Here is a 23,078-nt window from a genome sequence, read left to right as displayed (position 1 = left end):
GTTACAGTGGTGACATTGGTTCCTCTCCTCCCTCTAAGGCGACCTCATTCCCATTCCCCAGCACACCCGCCCTGAATCCAATACCACTCTAGATGTCATCCTCTCCTCCCCTAACCTCCTTGGCCGCATAGCAGTGAATATATTTGACCCTATTGGTAGTGATCATCTCCCTGTCCTCCTCACCATTTCAGACGGTCGTCGCCCCCGTCCCTATCCTCGCATCGACCCTGCCCCGAAATACGTCCATCATTATTCCCAGAGGAGGAGGAGGAAATTAGTGTTTAACGTCCCGTCGACAATGAGGTCATTAGAGACGGAGCACAAGCTCGGATTATGGAAGGAAATCGGCCATGCTCTTTCAAAGGAACCATCCCGGCACTTGCTTGAAGTGATGTAGGGAAATCACGGAAAACCTAAATCAGGATGGCCGGACGTGGGATTGAACCGTCGTCCTCCCGAATGCGAGTCCAGTGTGCTAACCACTGCGCCACCTCGCTCGGTGTGATTATTCCCGTGTTGACTGGATTGCCTACCGGGATACCCTCTCTAGCCAGGTCGATAGCCTCCCCCTCACCTACCACCACCCTGATGATGTTACCCATGCTGCCTCCTTTCTCCAGCAGACCTTGTCTGAGGCCGTGTAGGCCCACGTCCCTACCATCGCCATCCACCCGCACTGTACCACTTTACCCCCACAGGCCATCCTCCTCCTCTGTGAATCCCGCAGTCTCTACCATGCCTCCCTTCACACGCGTGACCCAGACACACTATGACATCACCGGCAACTACAACGACGTGTCAGAAACTTGTTCGCGGCTAAGAAACGCCGGGACTGGCGACAGAGCCGGCCGAAGTGGCCATGCGGTTAAAGGCGCTGCAGTCTGGAACCGCAAGACCGCTACGGTCGCAGGTTCGAATCCTGCCTCGGGCATGGATGTTTGTGATGGCCTTAGGTTAGTTAGGTTTAACTAGTTCTAAGTTCTAGGGGACTAATGACCTCAGCAGTTGAGTCCCATAGTGCTCAGAGCCATTTTTTGAACTGGCGACAGACATGCACCTGTCTGGTCTGCCTTCTGCCGCCTTACCAGATCTAACACCCCTCCCCCCCCAGTACCCTCTCCTTCCCTGACAATCTTAGTAAGGCCAATCACTTTGCCTCCTACCTTTCCGATATCTTTACCCTCCCTGGCGATCCCCAGTTCGATTACTCCCACTTCCTGGATGTCCACGATTGGACTGACACCTCTGTCCCCGCACTCACTCCTGGCTTCCAGTACTTGGACAACATTACACACAATGAACTCAATGCCCCTATCACCACTCTGGATATCATACTTACACTCCCAGTTATGATCTTGTTACCTATTGCCACCTCCATGAAGCTCCCACCTCCTTTCTCTCCATCCTGGGCAGGCTATATAATGTGGTCTTGTCCACCGGCTACTACCCCAACCTGTGGGAAACCTCCCATATCCTGATGTTCCTCAAACCCGACAAACCGCCATCCGCTGTCTCCTCCTATCATCTCATCAGCCTTACCTCGGTCTTCAGCAAGGTCGTGGAATCCATCTTTACCCAACACACCCACCAGCATCTCCGCCAGCATCGCCTCCTTGCCGCTACCCAGTGTGGCTTTCGACTGTCCTTCTCTGCTGATGACCTTCTCCTTCACCTCACTCATTTCGTCTCTGAACAGCTCAACTCCCGTTGGTCTGCCATCTTCCTCTCCCTCGACCTTGAGCGTGCTTACGACCGTGTATGGCATTCCGGTCTACTCTTTAAGTTCCAAACCTTCGCCCTTCGTATTAACTACATCTGTCTGATCAGGTCCTTTGTTTCCCAACGTCCTTCCTATGTCACCATCCACAACACGGATTCCTACACCGTCTACCCCTCTGCCGGTGTACCCCAAGGTTCTGTCCTCTCTACCTTCCATATAAGGTGGACATGCCACTGCCTTCACCCCCCTCCCCCATCCACCTTCTCCAGTACGCTGATGACACCGCCTTCCTTGCCCTCACCCCCACCCTGCAATGCTCCCAACACCTTCTCCAATCCCATCTTGACTGATTCACCACTTGGTGCAACCAGTGGTTGCTCAAGGTCAATCCTTCCAAGACCCAGGCGATCATTGTAGGCAAAACCACCCCTTCCTTCCGTCTCCTCAACTTCTATATCACCATTTATGGCCATCCTATCACCCTCACCCCCACCCTCAAGTACCTTGGTGTCACCCTTGACCGTCGCCTCTCCTGGACCCCCCATCTCCGGTCAGTCCAAGCCAAAGCACGCTCCTGCCTCCGCCTCCTCAAGCTCCTTTCTGGCCATACATGGGGTCTGAACCCCTCCACCATCCTCCACACCTATAAATCCTTCATCCGCCCCATCCTCTGCTATGCCCACCCTGCAAGAATCTCTGCCCCTCCTACCTTTTACAAATCCCTTCAAATCCTGGAACACCATGGGTTCTGCCTCGCCAATTGCATCCATCTACCCTCCCCCATGCAGATCCTATATGATCTTATTCCGTTCCCGTACATCCTCCTTTTCCTCGAACAGATACAGATCCTCTACACCTCCTGCGAACTTGATCCCCCTCACTCGCTTGTCTCTCCCTTTCTCTCCCAGCCCCATCCGCTGCCGCCCCTGTATTCCCATGTCCCACCTGCTCTCCATCTCTCCACTCTCCATTCCCTCGCCCAAGGTGACTTCCACGAACTCCCCCTCCCTGATGATGCCCTCATTCCCTCCATCTACCCCTCATATCAACTTTGATCCTCCCCTTGGCACACCCTGTGTTTTTTCCTTAGGGCATCTACTCTCCCTTCTCTCCCTCCTCCCTTCCTCCCTCCCTCCTCCCCCTTGGGCTTCCCCTATTCCCCCGTACCTTCTTTCCTCCTCCACCCATCTCCTCTGCCACTGGCATCTACACCCTCCCTTCTCCCTCCTCTCCCACCTTCTCCCCTTTTGGCAGGTTCCTGGACTCGTACACGTCAAGTGAACATTCGCGCGCCGGAGATCATCGCCATCTGTTCTTTGTGTGCCGTCGTGTTAGTGCTTTATGTTTTCACCGCCCACGCTCGATCGTTTACGTGCGTCGTTTCAATTATCGGTGTCCGTGTACAAGTGCTGAGCGTTATTTTTTATTTTACTACACCTGTGAACGGCTCCATGATTTTACTCAAGTGTCTACTGTTTTTTGTCCACCATTATGTTTTGTTTTTCTGTGTCTTCGTTGTGTCTTTTTGTACTATCTGTGGCCGAAGAGCGGCGTAATATTGCCACTGCTGGCCCACTTTTTGTATAAGGTGTTCAAATAACAACAAAGAAAAAAAATGTTTGAACGTACAGACACACTTATCCGAGGTGATAAACGGATCAAAAGCAAAACCCTCGCAGCTCAACTGGACGTCTCTGTTGGTAGTTATGACACACACGTCCACCAGACTGAGAGAGGTGGTGCAGTGGTTAACACACTGGACTCGCATTCGGGAGGACGACAGTTCAAACCCGTGTCCAGCCATCCTGATTAAGGTTTTCCGTAATTTCCGTAAATCACTTCAGGCAAATGCCGGGATGGTTCCTTTGAATAGGCAGGGACGAATTGCTTTCCCATTCTCCCCTAACCTGATGGACCGACGATGTCGCTGTTTTGTCCCTTCCCCCAAATCAAACAACCAAGCGTCCACCAGGTGGGTAGTCAAAGGTGTGAACCTGCTGGGTTCCAGCCTACAGCTCGGATCTCGCACCTTCCGACTTCCATCTGTTTGCCCCAAGGAAGGATGCGCTCCGCAGGAATCAATGCGTGGATGAGGAGGTTGTTGATACAGGAAGACGTTGGCTCCGACGTCGACCGCTAAGATGGTACCATGTGTGCAAACAAGCCCTTCCAGTTAAGTGACGCGAGGCTTTCGCACTGAACTAAGATTATGCTGAAAATAATGTTTTTGTAGCCAAAAGAGTGGGGAATAATACGGCGTATTAGATCCCTGAGTAAAACCAATCTGCTTTCAGAAAAAAATTGTTGCATTACTAATTGAAAGCCCCTAGTACGATATTCTGTACAGCCAAACTTCTTCGATTACCTCGGAGTTTCTTACACGGCTACATCAAGCCTGTATAACGGCTGATACATTTTGGCGCCATAAGTCACTTTAGCTGCCTTATTGTGACCATTACAGATCTAAGATCATACAACGTTGTGAAACTAATAATGTATAGATAAATTTGTTTTACTTGTGCAATGTCATGTGTCTGTTATAAAACGTGGAAATGAATACTCAGTTTGAACAGTAATTCAGGAAGGTAAACATTCTTTCAACTTTGTCAGTGAGTGTGCGGCCAATAGACTTTGATTGTGGGCTGAAAATGTATCTACTGTCTGTAGAGAAACCTCATTATCACTGACATCTACAACTGTACTGTACACAGAATCTTTCCATTATTCATAGCTCGATATTATAACCTCACAGTGTTTCCTACAGCGACGGCAATGAAGGCCAATACTGCAGCGCTCGCGGGAGACTTCAATGCTCGCAAGGGAGCCGAACACCGCGCCAGCGACCAAAGACCTCTAGCAAGGCCGCCACAGCAGATTCAGTTCTCTGTAACTTTGGCAGCATTATTTACATTTTTAAGAAACCTGACAGCATAAAATTATGCATTTCTTAACGGTATATTCGACTGCCTTGAATGATGAGCGTGCCGGTGAAAAAAAAAAAAAAAAGAGTAGGAGTTAATTTATGAGTCGTACACAAGATTCCAGTGAATAAACAGTAATTATAGATAAAACAAACCATTTCATAAAGACTGATTAACGATCGGCAAAGGGTGCAGTCTCATAAATCATGGATGCGTATCACTGTCATTCATCTTTTTAAATTAATGAGGAAGTAAGAAATATTTGGATTAATCTTCATAGGTTACGAGATAATTAAAAATGGGCACATGATGGAAATGAGAAAACTTGAGGAAGAAAATTGGCTGTGTCGTTATAAAAGGAATAATGCCGTCATTTGTGTTAAGCTATTTAGGAAAAGCACTCAAAGACTAAATCTGAATGGCAAGAAGAGGGTCTAAGTCCCTGTACTCCCAAAGTACAAAAAGTCTTGTAGATGCCACCTGTACAGAGCAGAAAATGAAGAAGAAAAGTAGCTTGTCCTGAAAGCAAAATTAGATCCTTAGTGTCATCGACAAGGGCTGCTAGACCAGCAGAACAAGTTAAAACACCCATATTGTAGCCTAATACATCTACGTTTATATTTTGATAAATCGGAAGTTACAGTGACACAGCGAATTTACTGAAGTAACCAGAAACAGTGGATTTTTCATTCCTTTACTTTTCTCAGCTCAAACAATACACCCGAAACCAAATAATGAATTTGTTGGGAGTATTTTTGGACGAGGGACCCAATTTCTCTCCCCCTCCTCCCCCCTGAAATTAACACACCATAGCGAACAACGAAAACAATTTACTAGCGTACGACGCTGGACCTTCAGCCCCCATAGCCGAGTTGTCAACACGACAAACCCTCAAGCGGGGAACGTGGGTTCGATTCCTGGTACTACCAGAGATTTTTTGTTGGTGGGAGGACTCGACCGGGGTCCATGCTGCTTACGTATGCCCGTTGAAGAACTACCTGATTGAGAGGTAGCGGCTTCAAGGTCGGAACGTCGACAGCGTCCGGAAATGCGGTGTCCAGACCCCATCGTCCTCCATACAGCATCCGATGATGAATTATGAGGATGATACGGCGGTCGGTCGACTGTCGCCTGGTATTCAGAGCCTGATTGCAGGATTTGTATTTTTTTCATGACGATGGACCCCCTCCACTACAATTCTTCCACAAAAAAGAATCATCCGCCTCACATGCACAATTCAGACAAGCTTCACTGCAGGTAACACACATAAAAGATTTCAGACACCAAAGGAAATCATCTTAGTTATAATATTTATCCTAGGTAAAAGGGAAAGTACGGAACACCGAAGAAGCGTATTCAAATACAGAGATACGCAAACGGCAGACTACGGCGCTGCGGTCGGCAACGTCTATATAAGACAAGCGTCTGGCGCAGTTGTTAGATCGGTTATCGGTCCTACAATGGCAGGTTAATAAGATTTAAGTGAGTTTGAACGTGGTATTATAGTCGGCGCACGAGCGATGGGGCTTAGCATCTCCGAGGTAGCGATGAAGTACGGATTTTCCCGTACGACCATTTCATAAGTGTACCGTGAATATCAATAATCCGGTAAAATTTCAAATCTCCGGCATCGCTGCGGCCTGAAAAAGATCTTTCGGAAGTGCAGCTCTTCCTCAAATTGCTGCGGATTTCAATGCTGGGCCGTCAACGTGCGAACCAGCCAAAGAAACACAATCGATATCGGCTTTTGGAGCCGGAGGCCCACTCGTCTACCCTTGATGACTGCACGGCAAAAAGCTTTACGCCTCGCCTGGGCCCGTCAACACCGACATTGGTCTGTTGACTGGAAACATGTTGCCTGGTTGGACGAAATGGATCAAATGGCTCTGAGCAGTACGGAACAACATCTGCGGTCACCAGTCCCCTAGAACAGAACAATTTAAACCTAACTAACCTAAGGACAGCATACACATCCATGCCGGAGGTAGGTCGCGAACCTGCGACCGTAGCGGTCGTGCGGTTCCAGACTGAAGCGTCCAGAACCACTCGGCCACACCGGCTGCTGGTTGGCCGATTCGCGTTTCAGATCGTATTGAGCGGATGGATGTGTAGTGGGTATGGAGACAACCTCATGAATCCATGGGCCCTGCTTGTCAGCAGGGGACTGTTCAAGTTGGTGGAGGCTCTCTAACGGTGTGTGGCGTGTGCAGCTGGAGTGATACGGGATCCCTGATACGTCTAGATATGACTGACAGGTGACACATACATAAGCATCACCTACATCCATTCACGTCCATTGGGCATTCAGACACACTTGGGGAGTTCCAACAGGACAATGCGACACCCCACTCGTCCAGATTTGCTACAGAGTGGCTCCAGCAACATTCTTCTGAGTTTAAACTCTTCCGCTGGCAATCAAACTCCCCAGATTTGAACGTTATTGAGCATATCTGGGATGCCTTGTAACGTGCTGTTCATAAGAGATCTCCACCGCGTCGCACTCTTACGGATTTATGGAGAGCCCTGCAGGATTCATGGTGTCAGTTCCCTCCAGCACTACTTCAGACTTAGTCGAGATCATGCCTCATCATGTTGTGGACTTCTGCGTGGTCGCGGGAACCCTACACAATATTAGACAGGTGTACCAATTTGTTTGGCTCTTCAATGTAGATACTTCATGCCGCAGCGGTATAGTTTAGCTAACAGCACGCAGCAGAATCGTAGGTGTAGTGCATTCTAAAGTTGGACTAACACTCTATTAAATAGATGGTCGTTATGTATTGGCTCATCAATGTAGTTTTCGTAATGCGAGTCCAGTGGACAGTGTGCAAAGTTGAAAATGCCAGCACAAGATAGTAAGAGGAGGAGTGCAACGCGATGCCAGTCCTAAAACTGATGGCTTAGAACGAGTCCGTGTTTAATGCTAAAATCCGAAGCGTGCAGTGTCAAGTCCGTTCTGGTAGGATGGCTGCGAGAAAGGTTCAGGGCCGGACGGGAGGCACAGTAAGCGTGGTTCCGCCGGTTGCCGCCAGAGGCCTCCCCGAGCGCAGCTGCCTGCTCTACCGCCCCCCGCTCACCCGGCTTCGGAATGCGGTCGGACTTACCGTTGTAGTGGGCCGCGCGCGGAGCTGAGGCAAGGCGGAGCGACGCACAGCCAGTCCTCGCAGCATCGCCACACTGAGTGCGTGTGTAGACAAGTGTCGCAGCGGTGCTCTGCGTGCGAGCGCTGCTTCCGCGCCGATTCTTCACGCGCCGGCCATTCCACTGGGCAAGGACCCCGGACAAACCGCGAATTCGTCTCAGCACACCGTGACGAAGAGGTCTGCCGCCTCCACCGTTCCGAGTCGGCGTCGCGCGAGCTGGCAGGCCCTTCGCAAAGGTAATGTTCCATCTTCGGAACTACATTACCAAGCTTTTCAATTTATATTAATCCAAGGTGCAATAACAAACACAAGTTATCAGTGGCTAGTTTTTTGTGTTCGAAGAACTGCCGTGTTTGCAGAATAAATTATAGGCAATGGGTTGGTTCCACCTGTTAAAGCAAACCACAAAATCTTCTGTGATTACTTTTCTTGCCCAAACATGTTTCGACACATTTGTACCATCGTCAGCTGGTTTCAATTTCTAGCTGGTTAGAGTCCGTGGGAAATTCAGTAAATGGTTAGACGCCATGTCATAGCTTGCAAGTTGTCTTTGTCACCACGCACAATTGTGTTTTGAAGTTACCAAAAATAATATCTGCTGCGTTTTTTCCACGCCATCTGCAAGACCAGAAGATGAGCATAATGACAAGAGCAACTATGATCACTGTAAGATACCTGATCAGCCAATGGTGGCCCTGCGAAGTCTAACCAACTGAAAATAAATATTCAATAATGGCAGATAGCACTGACTATGTCACAAATGCGCCGAGACATGTTTTAACAGGAAAATTAATGTAATGAAATTTTGTGATTTGAATAAACAATCAGAACCCAGTTTCTAAAATATTTGTACCGAAGACGCAGCACACTGACAGCCTCAGCAGCATTTACATTTTTGGCCTAACTGAAATCCACTTCTCTAGAATAAGTAATCGCTGTATGAAGGAACGTGTTTCGTAAGATTTTGTAATAATGTTAAACACTTACTAACAATTACACGTTGTCGCTATAGCGTTTCAGTTATTTTTGCACTATAAAGATGTCAATCCCTTGGCATAAAAACACACACACACAGCTTCCATTGACCAGTGTGAAACAACTCTTCTAGCGGCTGAGCACGTGTTTCATATGGAAGAACAGGATAACTTGTCCATCACCGAAAGAACAATCGTCGAAATTAATAAGTCGGGCAGAAAAGTAAACAAGAGGAGAGGTAAGGCAGAAATGTGTCTTATAAAATTTAATTTATTGCGCCATAAATTGGATTAATAATCTTTAAATCAAGAACACGGAAAGTAAACTAAATAGAAGCACAACAATCAGTATCATATTCACTGACGACATAGTACTACTTACGAAAGTTTTTCGTAATGTCTGTATCCCATGTCCTCCACCGGTTCTCCCTGATCGTGGTCTCGGATTTCCCTTTCTTTCTTTCCGAGAGTTCTTCCACGCCAAATGTATTCCAAGTAATTTTTACGTACACGAAGATGATTTTCTTAATTAGATTCTTTGGAGCAGCTTTCTCCAGAGATGTCACATATACCATATTACTTCATTTATCCCATTTTCCGTCTTAGCAGTATTTCTATTGTTTCTGGAAATTCGGACCCCTATTTCTGAAAACTAACTAGTAACAAAGCCCAGTCGAATATCTTAAGAAATAATTCTTTCTGTGATTATGTATTGTTCCCTACAGACTATTTCTTTCCCCGTATGTGTTCTTTTGTCCTGAGTGGTCGTTCTACGTACCTCTAAAATCGTTGTCAAAATAAAGGATTTATTCACTTGTTTACTTTTCTTTTTCACTATTATAATTATTCTTACTCCTTGTTTTGATCTTGTCACCATTTTAATAATAAACTAGTTTAAGTTTTGCGATTATCAATAATCTAACAAAACGAATGTCAAATTACTCTCTGTTTACTTAAATTTATTTTTATTGTCAGCAGCTACTGCTACGTCGTCAATAAACAAGAGACAGTGTGTTGCGCTGACATTTATTTTTCCTTTCGATTATTTCTATGTAAAGATTTTTATTCCATTTAACAATAAATTAATTGCATTACTATAGTGCGCATTCATCTTCTCATGTAGCTTTGTTTTCGTTTCCTGATTCAGTGATTTCGCTGGTTGTTCATTTATTCACGAACAAGTTTATAACGTTTGTCCCGCTCTTTCATCCTTATGGCCTTATAGCGCTATAAATTGTTAGACTTTTCCATCCATAGGTCGGTCAAAACTATGTGTATGTTCCTTTAGTATTCTTGACATCATCCTAACACTATTCTCGAGATTAACACGAGCTTCCATTGTTTTTATTTTGAACTAGGACTTATTCCCATCTAAGTTTTGATGACTCTTCTTCATCGATTCGATTTCTGATTAGACAAGTAAATATTTAAACACTCGTGAAACAACGCCTATTGCACTTCTCTTGGAGCATTCATTGTCTTCGATATAAAATCATGTCCGATGTAGCAAAAAGGAAATACGTAGATTTTCACAAACAATGAAACCTTTTACACACACTGGACAGAAGGTAATGGTAAATGCCTGGTTAGATAGAAGAAAGGCCTGTAGATCTACCTCTTATCAGCCTTAAATAAAATCATAAACACATTCAGAGTAAAACAAATAACGCATTTGGAAAAAGTCCAAAACCGGAAAAACAAGTTCTTACTGAAATGGATGCAATCGCAATTATTTTAAGAAAATTTGCGCTTTATCGTTGTAAGAAAGCTGCCATCAGACGTGAAAGAAAATATTATTATTCCATCTCTTGAAAGGTGATCTCTTAGTGAATGTTTTCTGACACACTGGCTTCCAAATGACTTTGTTGATATATTACAAAATCAGTCTGCTTCCTAGAGATGTTGAGGCAAAATATTTTTCGAGGTGAGAATATCGGGAGTTATCTACTGTTCAGAAGTCGTACTAAGCAGGTGCTTACTTAAATATGAGATGTGAAATGACTTCCTAATTATCTCATATACTACCCACGGCAGTAAAATGTCACGCCTTTTCTGTTGGTGTTCTAGGCGCTCAGTCCGGAACCGCGGGACTGCTACGGTCGCAGGTTCGAATCCTGCCTTGGGCATGGATGTGTGTGATGTCCTTAGGTTAGTTAGGTTTAAGTAGTTCTAAGTTCTAGGGGACTGATGACCTCAGATGTTAAGTCCCATAGTGCTCAGAGCCATTTGAACCATTTTTTTTTTTCTGTTGGTGCTTCGAGTCTTCTTCTGTCTTAAATGGCCATATCTGACAACAACAACGCCTTCAGTACAGTTCATCAAGCTGTGACACACAAGTTCGCTGCTCTTTGATCACTACACTGGTTACCTAATTTGAAACTAAATATCTTGTTCCACATTCGTATCCCAAATTTAATGTAAGAAATTTTGGATCACATCGGAGTTTTCGTCTGGATTGACGTAACCCTGATATGCTATGTATATTTGTTATGACCCATCCAACACTGTAGTCTCTGATACATAATTGACTTTTTTTTTTTTTTTTACTGCTGCCTCTGTTGCCAAACCCCTTAGCAAATATTACATCGGCAGTAAGAGTTCGCCATCGTATTCTCTGTTGCCTGATCTAGTACTTTCGTTACGCACTTCATTTGTTAATCAATTTTTAAGCCCCGAGGGATAGCCGCGCCTTGTCACGGGCCGCGCGGCTCCCCTCCGTCGGAGTTTCGAGTCCTCCCTCGGGCGTGGGAGTGTGTGTTGTCCTTCGCGTAAGTTAAAGTTAGATTAAGTAGTGGGTAAGCTTAGGGATCGATGACCTCAGCAGTTTGGTCCCATAAGGGCTTACCACAAATTTCCAAATCTCCTTTTCAATTTTTGACATCCTTTAGAAAACAAGTAAGTCTTAAATACTTCCTTAACCGTTCCTTCAAATTTCCAATTACAAGGGCTCTGCTTTCTTTCGGTACTACATCTCAAACATGCTGACTCCTGTAGCGTCTAAATCTGTTTTAACACTTTACTGCCATCACTCGCAGTGCAGCTCATTCCAGGAGACGGTGTGCAACGTCCAGAACCGACAGAGAAGGGGAAAAAAGTGTAAGAGAAGGCATGGTGGCAGAGTGAAAACTGCACCTTTGTCGTTACCCGTTGGGAGAGTCAATCCCTTTTTTATTCATTATCTGCTTTCTGCAGTCTTTCACTCTGAACACCTGGCTCTGAAAGAGTCAGCTGTTTTAGCACAACAGAGAAAGTTTCCTTTAAAATCCTTCCGTACCTTTCGGAAGCGGTGTAAGTTGCTGAAAAGTACAGTATTTTAAGATTTACTAATTGCTTGCCTTGATTCTCTGCTGTCAAGATTGTCTGAAGAAGTAAATAAATGCAACCGCAGACGAGATGCCGACTATGTTATGTTAAGAATAGCCAAACTGAAATTTTCGTGACTAACCCTCCAAATTTTTGCTTAGAAAATAGTGCCCGAGCAACAAATGTAAAGAGCTCCAATCCAACTCAATTTCGACAACGTTTTTTAGAAGGTTTCCTTTGCTAATAAGAAAAATACTGGAACTGGGAATGACCTCGCAAATAATCACTATCTTGGGGTGTAGCTAAAAGGATCCATATGGGTAAATTAAAAAGTTTCCAAGTCCTAAACAAAGCTATCAGGAGGTTTACCTAGCAGTGTCGTCGCTATAAAACGGAAGCCGAGCCTTGCGTCGCTGTCGTAAAACACTGAACTCGTACACGGTAGGATAATGCGAATTACTGTAATGCCATCTTGATTTATGTTTCCTGGTATATGCTGGGATGGTTCCATCAACACTGTCACGTCCTATCACATCACCTCCGTCCCTGGCAACATAGCAATCGTTTCGTCCCTAATGACGTCGGCATCGACGATCCGCCCCGCGGTGGCTACTTATGCTTCCTATTCAATAGCGTTCTATGGTCTGTCACTAAAAAATACATTGCTCTACAACACTCTGCCCGGACCATTTAACCTATGGAGCGAAATAGAAGGGAGTGACTGCCGTGTTCGCTTTGGATAACGCCTTCAATGAACAGGAAAGATGATTTTCATTATGTCACAACAGTTTGATGGAGCACATTCACGTATTTCCAGTTACACTGGATGATGGTGGAGTTAGCTGCACACAATTAGCATAACAATGAAAGTAACTTAAACATTATTTGAAAAAAAAAAGAGAAAAGAACCCTAAGCAACATAAATCGTTATACTGTGTGTATAAACAGTTAAGCGCGATAAACTATTAAAATGTGTGGACTAGTCTTTTGAGGCTAGCAATATTGATTTAATATGTTAGTACTATGTCTTTGTGCCTACAACTGTACAGTAAGGCTAAGACCAGAGACAACAATTAAAAAAAAAAACTAAATATTAACTGCTTATGATAACATCATTAAGATTGACGTTAAGGTTATTATACACTGAAGAGGGAAAGAAACTGGTATACAAGCTTGATATCGCAGCGTGTAGAAGTTCCGCAACAGGACTTATCACGTCTAATGCCACGAGTAATGTCTGAAGTAGTGCTAGAGGGACCTGACACCATGAATTCTGCAATACTGTCCATAAGTCTGTAAGAGCACGAGGGGGTGTAGATCTTTTCTGAACAGGACGTAGCAAGACATCCCAGATATGCTCAACAATATTCATGTCTGGGGAGTGTTTAAACTCAGGTGTTCCTGGAGCCACTCTACAGCAATTCTGGATGTGTGGGATGTCACATTGTCCTGGTGGAATTGCCTAACTCTGTCGGAATGCACAATGGCCATGAATGGATGCAGGTGCTTAGGCAGGATGCTTACGTACGTGTCACCTGTCAGAGGCGTATCAAGACGTATCAGGGGTCCCATATCACTCCAACTGCACACGCCCCACACAATTACAGAGCCTCCACCAGCTTGAACAGTTCCCTGCTGACAAGAAAGGCCCATGGATTTATGACGCTGTCTCCATACGGTACATGTCCATCCGCTCGATACAATTCGAAATGAGACTCGTCGGACCAGGCAACATGTTTCCAGTCATCAACAGTCCAATGTCGGTGTCGAAGGGTCCAGGCGAGCCGTACAGCTTTGTGTCGTACAGTCATCAAGGGTATACGCGCAGGCCTTCGACTCCGAAAGCCCATATCGATGATGTTCTGTTGAATGGTTTGCGCGCTGATACATGTTGATGCCCCAGCACTGAAATCCGCAGCACTTTGCGGAAGCGTTGCGCTTCTGTCACTTTGAACGGTTGTCTTCAATTGTCGTTGGTCCCGTTCTTGCAGGATCTTTTCCCTGCCACATATCTCTGTATTTGAATATGTTTGCCCATACCTGTTTCTTTGGCGCTTCAGTGCAGAACCCTTTGCTCAGCACGGCTGGAGGAAATTATTCTTGTGGTATTCACCTGAGCAGAGATATCAATACATTATGTGCACATGCATCTCAACAACATCCAGCCAGCAGCATAGCATTGAATACAATAGGCGATTTCTTCTTGAATATTTTTGAGAACGGGGTTCACGTTTGTCTCGGGACTAACGGCAATGGCCCAAAAGCCTTGATTTGTTTGAATTTATTGGTGAGTCTATATCACCGCAGCTAATGTGTGAACTTTACGAGACTGGATGCTGAAAGGAAAAAAATTAATGACTCACCCGGTACATGGGGTCTAAGTGGATTCATTTATTGGATTTATGGGCATATGAGGATGTATGACATCTCAGACTTTGTTTTTACATTTTGCAAAATGGAAAAGCATAGTAGATTTTCTTTCGAAAACCTAGAATTACGTTTTGCATTTGTTGTTAATGATGTTGAATTTACAAGGGGCAGTCAAATGAAAACGAGATAGATGAAAGAAGTTAGTAAACTGTTTATTGTTTCAAAAATAATTGTCATAACTGTTAATACGAGTATCCCCTACTGTGGGACAAGACGATCAGTGTCTTCATGGAATAATATTTGTGGTTGCTTACGGAACCATAACTGTACCCAGCCGTGCACCGTTTCGTCCGAAACAATTCGACGACCACGAATTTCTTTATTCGGCACTCCAAAAATACGGAAACTTCTTCAGCATAGATTGGGTCTATGTGGAGGACGTATAAAGGCTTTCTAGAGAAACATATGCAGCGTACTCGAAACAATTTTTAAATCCCCGCCGAAGGATGGCATGCTTGGGTACAATCACGGTTGCGTGGGCAACCACAAACATTTTCCCTGCTCACAAACATTTTTCCATGGCTCTTTTGTCTCACACTGGGATAAATGTTTTAGAAATAATAAACAATTTACATACTTTCTTCCAGCTTTCTGGTTTTCATTTGACTGGTCCTTATTCAATTATTGTTTAGTAGGGTGAAAACTGGAGAATCATGTATTTTATTTATTGAATAACAAATGGTTCGAATGGCTCTGAGCACTATGGGACTCAACTTCTGAGGTCATTAGTCCCCTAGAACTTAGAACTAGTTAAACCTAACTAATCTAAGGACATCACACACATCCATGCCCGAGGCAGGATTCGAACCTGCGACCGTAGCGGTCTCGCGGTTCCAGACTGAAGCGTCTAGAACCGCACGGCCACTTCGGCCGGCTATTGAATAACACCATCCTTGCACCTCCACTGCGATACTTTTTTTAGTTTTTACCTCAATGTTAATGACGTCATTCAGACTTTGCGTTCTTTTTAGTTGTCTCCTGTATGAAAAGGAAAATTGACAATATAAACGACCAGCTCACCCTCTCCGCTCCTCTCCACCACCCCCAGATTTTTTAAAGAATCGAACTCTCATTATTTTGCAAATGAGTTAATGTGTTTCATATTTGACGTTCATCAACTAAAACCTTTACAACTGAATATGCAAAACTCTAATTATGTTGGTTTACCGAGTCGTGGAATGTCCAATAGGTGAGTATAGCCTAGGTAATTTGCGTATTGTTTTAAGGAAAGCTAGTTTTTCACCCATCTCAAAGTTTATGACGTGATATCGGCTGAACTATATTTCGTGCAGTGATATAATTTTGCAGTTGCACTCAGTCCTACATGTGGACACTGTCGGAAAAATTAGTTGCGAATAGAATTAATAGTAAAGAATTAATAAATTAAAACGTCATGCCTGATACCGAAGTTTTACTGTATAAACTGCGAAAATACAAGCTACACACAACTTCCTTTTTGAGAGAGGTTGAATCGACCAAACAACCGTAAGTCAGAAAAGAATCTACGGCAGTAAAACTTAGCCAGTCACTGAGGTAGCTTTGAAATTTATCCAGTAAGTGAGCGTGTCTGGGTGTGTCTATGAGTACGATCTTGCCCGACTACGGTATTGCTATGTTTATGGCGTTCCAGTACTTCTAGCGAAGTTGATTAAATAGGCAAGCTTTACCTTGCAATGGTCTGGAAAAATTCGCGTCTAACGTAATTAGCTACGAGTAGGAGTTTAAAGCTTCCTAACTTTGACTGTTCAGTTCAAATCATTACCTTCAGCTAGCTTAGTTAGCATCTCCGCTCTTTAGCATAACAGGTATTAGCTGGCGCAACTTACTTTAAATGCACATCCTATTGCGCGGTCATCGGTGAATGGCGGTCGTTTTATCCACGTAGCTCCGTAACAGTGCTAATCCCACCTGTGGTTACCTGGAAAATTTTAATCGACTCGACAATCTTCTGTCAGGTTTTTTTTTTTTTCCTCCACCCTGTATATGGGTTGACCCTAAATGTTGGGAACACCGCCAGCTTTAAACATCCAGAAGTCTTCTTACAAGCATTCATCCCGTCTGGCATGGGATCCGCTGCACTCAAGATTTGGTAAATTTAATTTATTCAACCTTGCGGTCGGATGCCTTTCCTGTCGCCGCAGGAATTGTTTTAATATGACCAGGTAATCATTTCTCGTTACAGTTTCCTCTGGGAAGAAAAATGTGGCTATCATCCTATCGAGCATTAGGTTACACCAAACACTAAGCTTCGGGCTATCACGGATGTGTTGACGTGTATTGTGTGGGTTACTGGAGCTTGAAATCATAATGTGGTGGCGATTCATATGTCTAGAAATGTGGAAACGTTGTTTCATCTGTAAACAGGAACTTTGTCAGGTAGTCACTGACGACATCTATGGCATCCAGCACGAAACACGCCAATGCATATCGCAGAGGATGACCGTTTGGCTGCTATGCTTGGACCATTTGCACTTTGTACCCAAAAAGGCGTACTGCTTACCTAACACTTAAGAGCTGATCTTCCCCCATTCGCGATGCACGACTAGATTTGCGCTCTACCAAAACTACGGTTCGATAGTTTGTGTACACTACATAAATGTATGAAATGGCAGAATTACCACTAGTATTGGTAGAATTGGCAGGGAAAGAAACATAAACGAATGTGAAGAGAGAAACTGGGAGCCGACAACTCCTTTTGGTTTTTTTATTTGTTCGTTTGTTTTGCACATAATTAGAACCGCACATCATTCGTGTTAGTCCATTGCGTATTTTATATCCTTGTAGAATGTTAATTGCGTTTTATAAGTAATAAAAATTATTTCATCGCATAACTTCTGTGCTTTTATGTAACCAAAGGAATTACTTTTGATGCAGGTATAGTTTACATGTTCAAACATGATATATAAAAGATTTTAAACACGGTTGCGTTTCAGTAACTGTAAATGCAAGAGCTTCAATGGAATTTATTTAATCGTATGGCTAGGGCTCCCCCGTCGGGCAGACCGGTCGCCGGGTGCCGATTTTTCAACTTGACGCCACTTTGGCGACTTGCAGTCGATTAGGATTATAGGATGATGCTGAGGAGAGTACAACACCCAGTCCCTGGGCTGAGAAAATTCCGCGACCCAGCCGGGAATCGAACCAGGGCCCAGAGGATTGACAATTAGTCAGGGAGACTTTTTTTTTTAGTTCGTTGCATCTGCTCGGGGCGGACGTTATAAGACACCTGTTTCAGTTCGTCGGTGATCCATTAACTCAGTTTTTTTATTAGACCATGCAGCTACCGGGGGCGGACTTCAGTGGAATGGTTGTCTGTTATTTCAACCAGTAGCAACTGGTTGGCTGTTATTTCCGATCCATACAAGGTACTGAATTATTGTTATTTTGTACTCAATAGAAAAAAGTGTTCAAATGTGTGTGAAATCTTATGGGACTCAACTGCCAAGGTCATCAGTCCCTAAGCTTACACACTACTTAACCTAAATTATCCTAAGAACAAAAACACACACCCATTCCCGAGGGAGGACTCGAACCTACGCCTACTTAATAGAACATTGTTCATCATGAACGTAGGCAGGAGTTTCCTACCATTATTGATAAATGTGAAAGTTTTTTGTGAGAAACAGAAACATATTTCATAGAACCTTATCAAAGTATTGACAATGTTTGGTATGTTTTTGTTTTGCAATTTACGTTTATTTTACCTTTTTGTTGAGGAAATTCTAAATCTGTGTAGTTTTCTTTAGTTTTACTATAACTTCCTTCTGTTTCACGTTACGGATCAACAGTTCTGGAATAAAACCTGGACTGAACATTGACCGTTTCAGTTTGGCCACAAATACTGTTTATTCTATGGTAACAGACAGGAGGATAGCTATGTAGAACAAACATATTCTGTAGGTTGCAGAACCCTTTGAAACGCCCCTGATGGACTTCTTAGGTGTCGACAAGTCGACGTTCCAAGTCGCTGATCTATCCTGGCCAATTCGTTCTGTTGCTGCTGCTACTGCTGCTCTACTGACAACACAATACTGCACTCCTCCTTCCTAGCAGTCAATTCCGCACAACATTGGGGTGTCCATATACTTTTGGTCAGATGGCATGTGCTGCACACCATCAGTCGGCAGCTACGCTGGTACTACTGATGAATTTTCGCTCTGAGTTCAAGCGGCGTCGATTGGAAGTAGTTTTGGAAGTAGTTATCAATAAAAATTATTGATGCAGTAGCTTTCTGGGGCTGGAGGATGTCGTTCCTGCGCTACTGATATATATGTGTTCGCTTATGGAGTGGTTGGTCCTGCCCGACCACGTACTGGCTTCCGATAAACGTTTCCGGTGCTTCGGAATTGTCATCATAGCCTTGAGCGAGGTGATTCTATCGTCAAGCCGCACCACTCGCAGTTGGAATTACCGCGTCCGGCCGTCCATATTTAGTTTTCCGTCATTTCCCGAAATTGCTTAAGTCGAATGCGTAAGTGGTTACTTTGAAAAGGGCAGGCCGGCCGCTGTGGTCGAGCGGTTCTAGGGGCTTCAGTCCGAAACTGCGCTGCTGCTACGGTCGCAGGTTCGAATCCCCCCCGGGGATGGAGGTTAGTTAGGTTTAAGTAGTTTATAAGTCTAGGGGACTGATGACCTCAGATGTTAAGTCCCATAGTGCTCAGAGCCATTAGAACCATTTTTTGAAAAGGGCAGGGACAACTTCCTGTGCCATACTTGTCCAACAGCATTCCGCCTGCAATGATCGTATCGTCGATGGGACATAATACCCTTCTTTCCCTTGCTCCATGTCAGCAGTATCTCAATTATGTTCCTTCAGAGAGTGAAAGTGTGTCACAAAGTCGGTGAATTAGAGGAACAAACACTAGTACCAAAGATAAGTGTTGTCGAGTGAAGCGAGCAGTGGGGAGACGTCCAGTGCCTTCATGACTTTGGAGCCCCGTAAGGCGGCATCCTTCAGCGGCAGAGTTTGTTTTGCACGAGCCGAGTACCGGTACCCTTAGAGCACAGCCTCCTCAGCTCATAGCGCACGGCAGCGCTAAACTAGGCCATCGCGAATACCGGTTTCACACTTCCGTCCATGTACTACGCCGCATGGCTTCAGTATTCTGTAAAACGCTACTGAAAACCATTTCCACAGAAAAAATACACAATAAGGAGTACGACTACATAAGAGTAAACGAAGACTGCCGTTTAACCTACTGTCGATAACCAAGTCATTATAGAAGGTGTAAATTTTAAGTTAACAAATCAGAATAACCCGAAAAATAAGTTTCACACGAAGAAATGTGTAGAATCCAAAGTTGATTATTTTCGAGGGGAACACCTGCTGGTGGTAAAATTAGCCCCCAACCCCAGCCCCCTGGGGGTGGGGCGGGAGCCAACTTTAAAATTTCAAATAGCAACCCCCATTTTTTATTGCCGAATCAGATTCTACGTGAGAAACTGCTTACATTTTGTCTCAAACATTTCTTTCGATTCTTGGTAGTTGGCGCCGTAATTCAAGAAAATTCATGTTCTCATTTTTGCGTGAAAAATGGTTACGGATAAATAAAAAATACTTATTTACTTCGCAAGTGTGAGTTAGTTAGCTAGTCAGATGATTTGTTTGATAATACAAAGGTGTGTGGCCTCATGGCCACGAAACAAACAAAACTTATCCGGATCTGCGGAAAATATTGATATTTGGGTCAACATTTGTAAAACTCTAATTCCTCTCTCTCAAATCCCACCCTGTGGGGAGAGAGGGAGAGTTTTAGTTTTAGCGAATAGAAATTTACGATGTGAATAAGTATTTTTTATTTATCGGTAACCATTTTCCACGTTAAACTGAGAACATGGACTTTTTTTTTAAATTACAGCGCCAAATACCAAGAATCAAAACAAATATTTGAGACAAAACCTACGTAGTTTTTCATGTAGAATCTGATTCTGCATTTAAGAAAATGGGGGTTCCCATTTGAAATTTTAAAGCTGCCTCCCGCCCCACCCACCGGGGGCTGGTGTGGTGGACTAATTGTAACACCAGTAGACGTCTCTTTCGAAAATAATCAATTTTGGATTCTACACATTTTTTCGTGTGAAGCTTATTTTCCGAGTTATTCTGGTTTGCGAACTTAAAATTTACACCCTGTATATGGAACGCTACGCCGATTCTGAATGGGACTGGGGTAAGAAATTGGCTGTAGCCTGCATCGGAGTACGTCCCCACAATCCCTGTCGTGCTTAGCGTACGCACGGAAATCCTAAGTCTCGGCTGTTGCATGGTTACTTGAACCCTCCCCGTCTCAAACACGAGTAGTGTGCCGGAAGTGCTGCACCGCCGCGTTCTATACGGATAAAGAAGGGTATAAAGGGATAAAGAAGATATATATATATATCCCCTTCTTTATCCGGGAAAATAGGTTGAATATATATTTTCCTACTATCTTTGGTCAATTAAGACACAACCCAGTTACCTGTACATTGGGTGTGTTGCATTCCTATTGTCCATTATCTCATAGTGCACTTTCATTTCTCGTGCGATCAGTGTAGTAAACGGAGCGTAAAGACCGCCTTGTGTAGCGTAACGCGCAGCGCGCTGCCTTGTGGAAGAGGAAAATGAACCAGAACTGGACCTAATCTGCGCGGAGGATTGGCGACCGTGGCTGGTGCGCCGACAAGCCCGAGTATGGTTGTCCTACGCTCGTTCAGGCAAATGAGGATCGTGATTTGTCATAAAACGTTTAGTACATGTAAAAGATTTTTGTCCTTCGTTGCAGATTTGACACGGGTTGCACCAAAATGTGTGTGAAATCTTATGGGACTTAACTGCTACGGTCATCAGTCCTTAAGCTTACACACTACTTAACCTAAATTATCCTAAGGACAAACACACACACCCATGCCCGAGGGAGGACTCGAACCTCCGCAGGGACCAGCTGCACAGTCCATGACTGCAGCGCCTCAGACCGCTCGGCTAATCCCGCGCGGCGAAATGGCGACGGGCCAAGGAAGGCGAAATGTGTCTTCTGCTATGCACAATCCAAATTTATGACAACGATAGTGCGGAATTATCGACATCAGTACGGGCGGGCACCGCCTGGAAAAAGAGGCATAGCCTGGTGGTCCAAAAACTGTAGAGAGACAGCAATGTGAAGAAACCTTTCTCGAAGTGGACGTCCGCCTGTGTCTCAAGCACGTTTTGACAAAGAACAAGCTGCATTTCAAAGCTGCTCCCGAATCCTGTCCATCATGCACAGAGTTGTAGACTACCTTACGTGCCCGCATCTCGTGGTCGTGCGGTAGCGTTCTCGCTTCCCACGCCCGGGTTCCCGGGTTCGATTCCCGGCGGGGTCAGGGATTTTCTCTGCCTCGTGATGGCTGGGTGTTGTGTGCTGTCCTTCGGTTAGTTAGGTTTAAGTAGTTCTAAGTTCTAGGGGACTGATGACCATAGATGTTAAGTCCCATAGTGCTCAGAGCCATTTGAACTACCTTACGTAAGCGTAGGCTAGGGCAGTTTTCCTAGTAGCTTTGATCAGTTAAGATCGTACCCGCGTTACCTGTGTGTTGCATTACTGTTGGCCGGCAACTCCTAATGCGCTTCCTTTACATATACTACTAGATTCTCCTAAAAACCGGAAGCGGTGAACCGTCTAGAAATTGAGTGAGCAGAACAAAGCGGTCAGGAGAGATCAGCGACTTCTAACGCCGACTTGTCGTTGGACGTATCCTAAGAAATCCATCAGTGGCTTATCAACCCTTGTAAAGCTGCCCAAGTAGACTGCTGGTGATGTGATTGTGAAGAGGAGAAGCGAAGGTATGACTACAGCTAAACCAGGACCAGGGAGACCTCACGTACCGGCGGACAGGAAGCGTCAAGCCTTGTGGTGGGCGGCTGCAGTAAATCGCACGAAATGGACGAAAGGAATCACTCGTGAGTTTCAAAGTGCTACCGACAGTCCAGCTATTACAGTGACAGTGCTTGGCGTTTTAAAACAATGGGGTAACATGGTCGAGCGGCTTCTCATAAGCCACACATTTCTGTTGCCAGCTAAGCGCTCGTTGAGGTTATGTAAAGAGCGACGCACTAGACAGTGAATGACTGCAAACGAGTGATCTGAAGTGACAAATCACCCACCATGTGTAGTGCCAACAGAAAAGTGCAGACGGGGTGGTGCTGTGGTAAGGGGGTGACTTTCGTGCTTACACTCTGGTCCCCTTATTGCACTTTAGAAAACGCTACATGCGGAAGGATATGAACGCATTTCACATCGTTGTTACTGCGTACAGTAGAGGAACATTTCCGAGACGATAACTGACTGTATCAGCATGACGGTGCACCTTATCATAAAGCAGTATCTGTGGGGAACGGTTTGTTGACATTCCTGTAATAAACTGGCCCGCCCAGGGTCGCGACCTGAATCCAATGGAACACCTCTCGGATCTGTCAGGAGACTTCGACCCAGACACCAGTGTCCATCATCATTACCTTAATTGGTTTCGGTTATTGAGGTATTTTGGGCTGTTATTCCTCCACAGAAGTTCAGACACCTTCTTGAAAGAGTCCTCAGCAGAGTTCAAGCCTTCAAACAGGCGAAAGCTGGACACA

The 23,078-nt window shown here is 44.8% G+C and overlaps 1 protein-coding gene across 1 annotated transcript in view; it reads left to right on the top strand.

Moving 5' to 3' along the window:
* The first annotated feature begins 7,782 nt into the window (after positions 1-7,782).
* The window catches only part of LOC124544672 (cadherin-23), a 401,035-nt gene continuing 385,739 nt past the window's right edge, over positions 7,783-23,078 (top strand). The window contains exon 1 of the mRNA XM_047123296.1: positions 7,783-8,020. The gene's annotated coding sequence lies outside the window, so the exon portion shown is untranslated. The remainder of the gene's footprint in view (positions 8,021-23,078) is intronic.

Source organism: Schistocerca americana, chromosome 8 (assembly GCF_021461395.2).
Source record: "Schistocerca americana isolate TAMUIC-IGC-003095 chromosome 8, iqSchAmer2.1, whole genome shotgun sequence".
NCBI classification, from domain to species: Eukaryota; Metazoa; Arthropoda; class Insecta; order Orthoptera; family Acrididae; genus Schistocerca; species Schistocerca americana.
The sequence above is the reverse complement of the archived record's forward strand: the minus strand, read 5'-3'. Positions and strand labels throughout refer to the sequence as shown.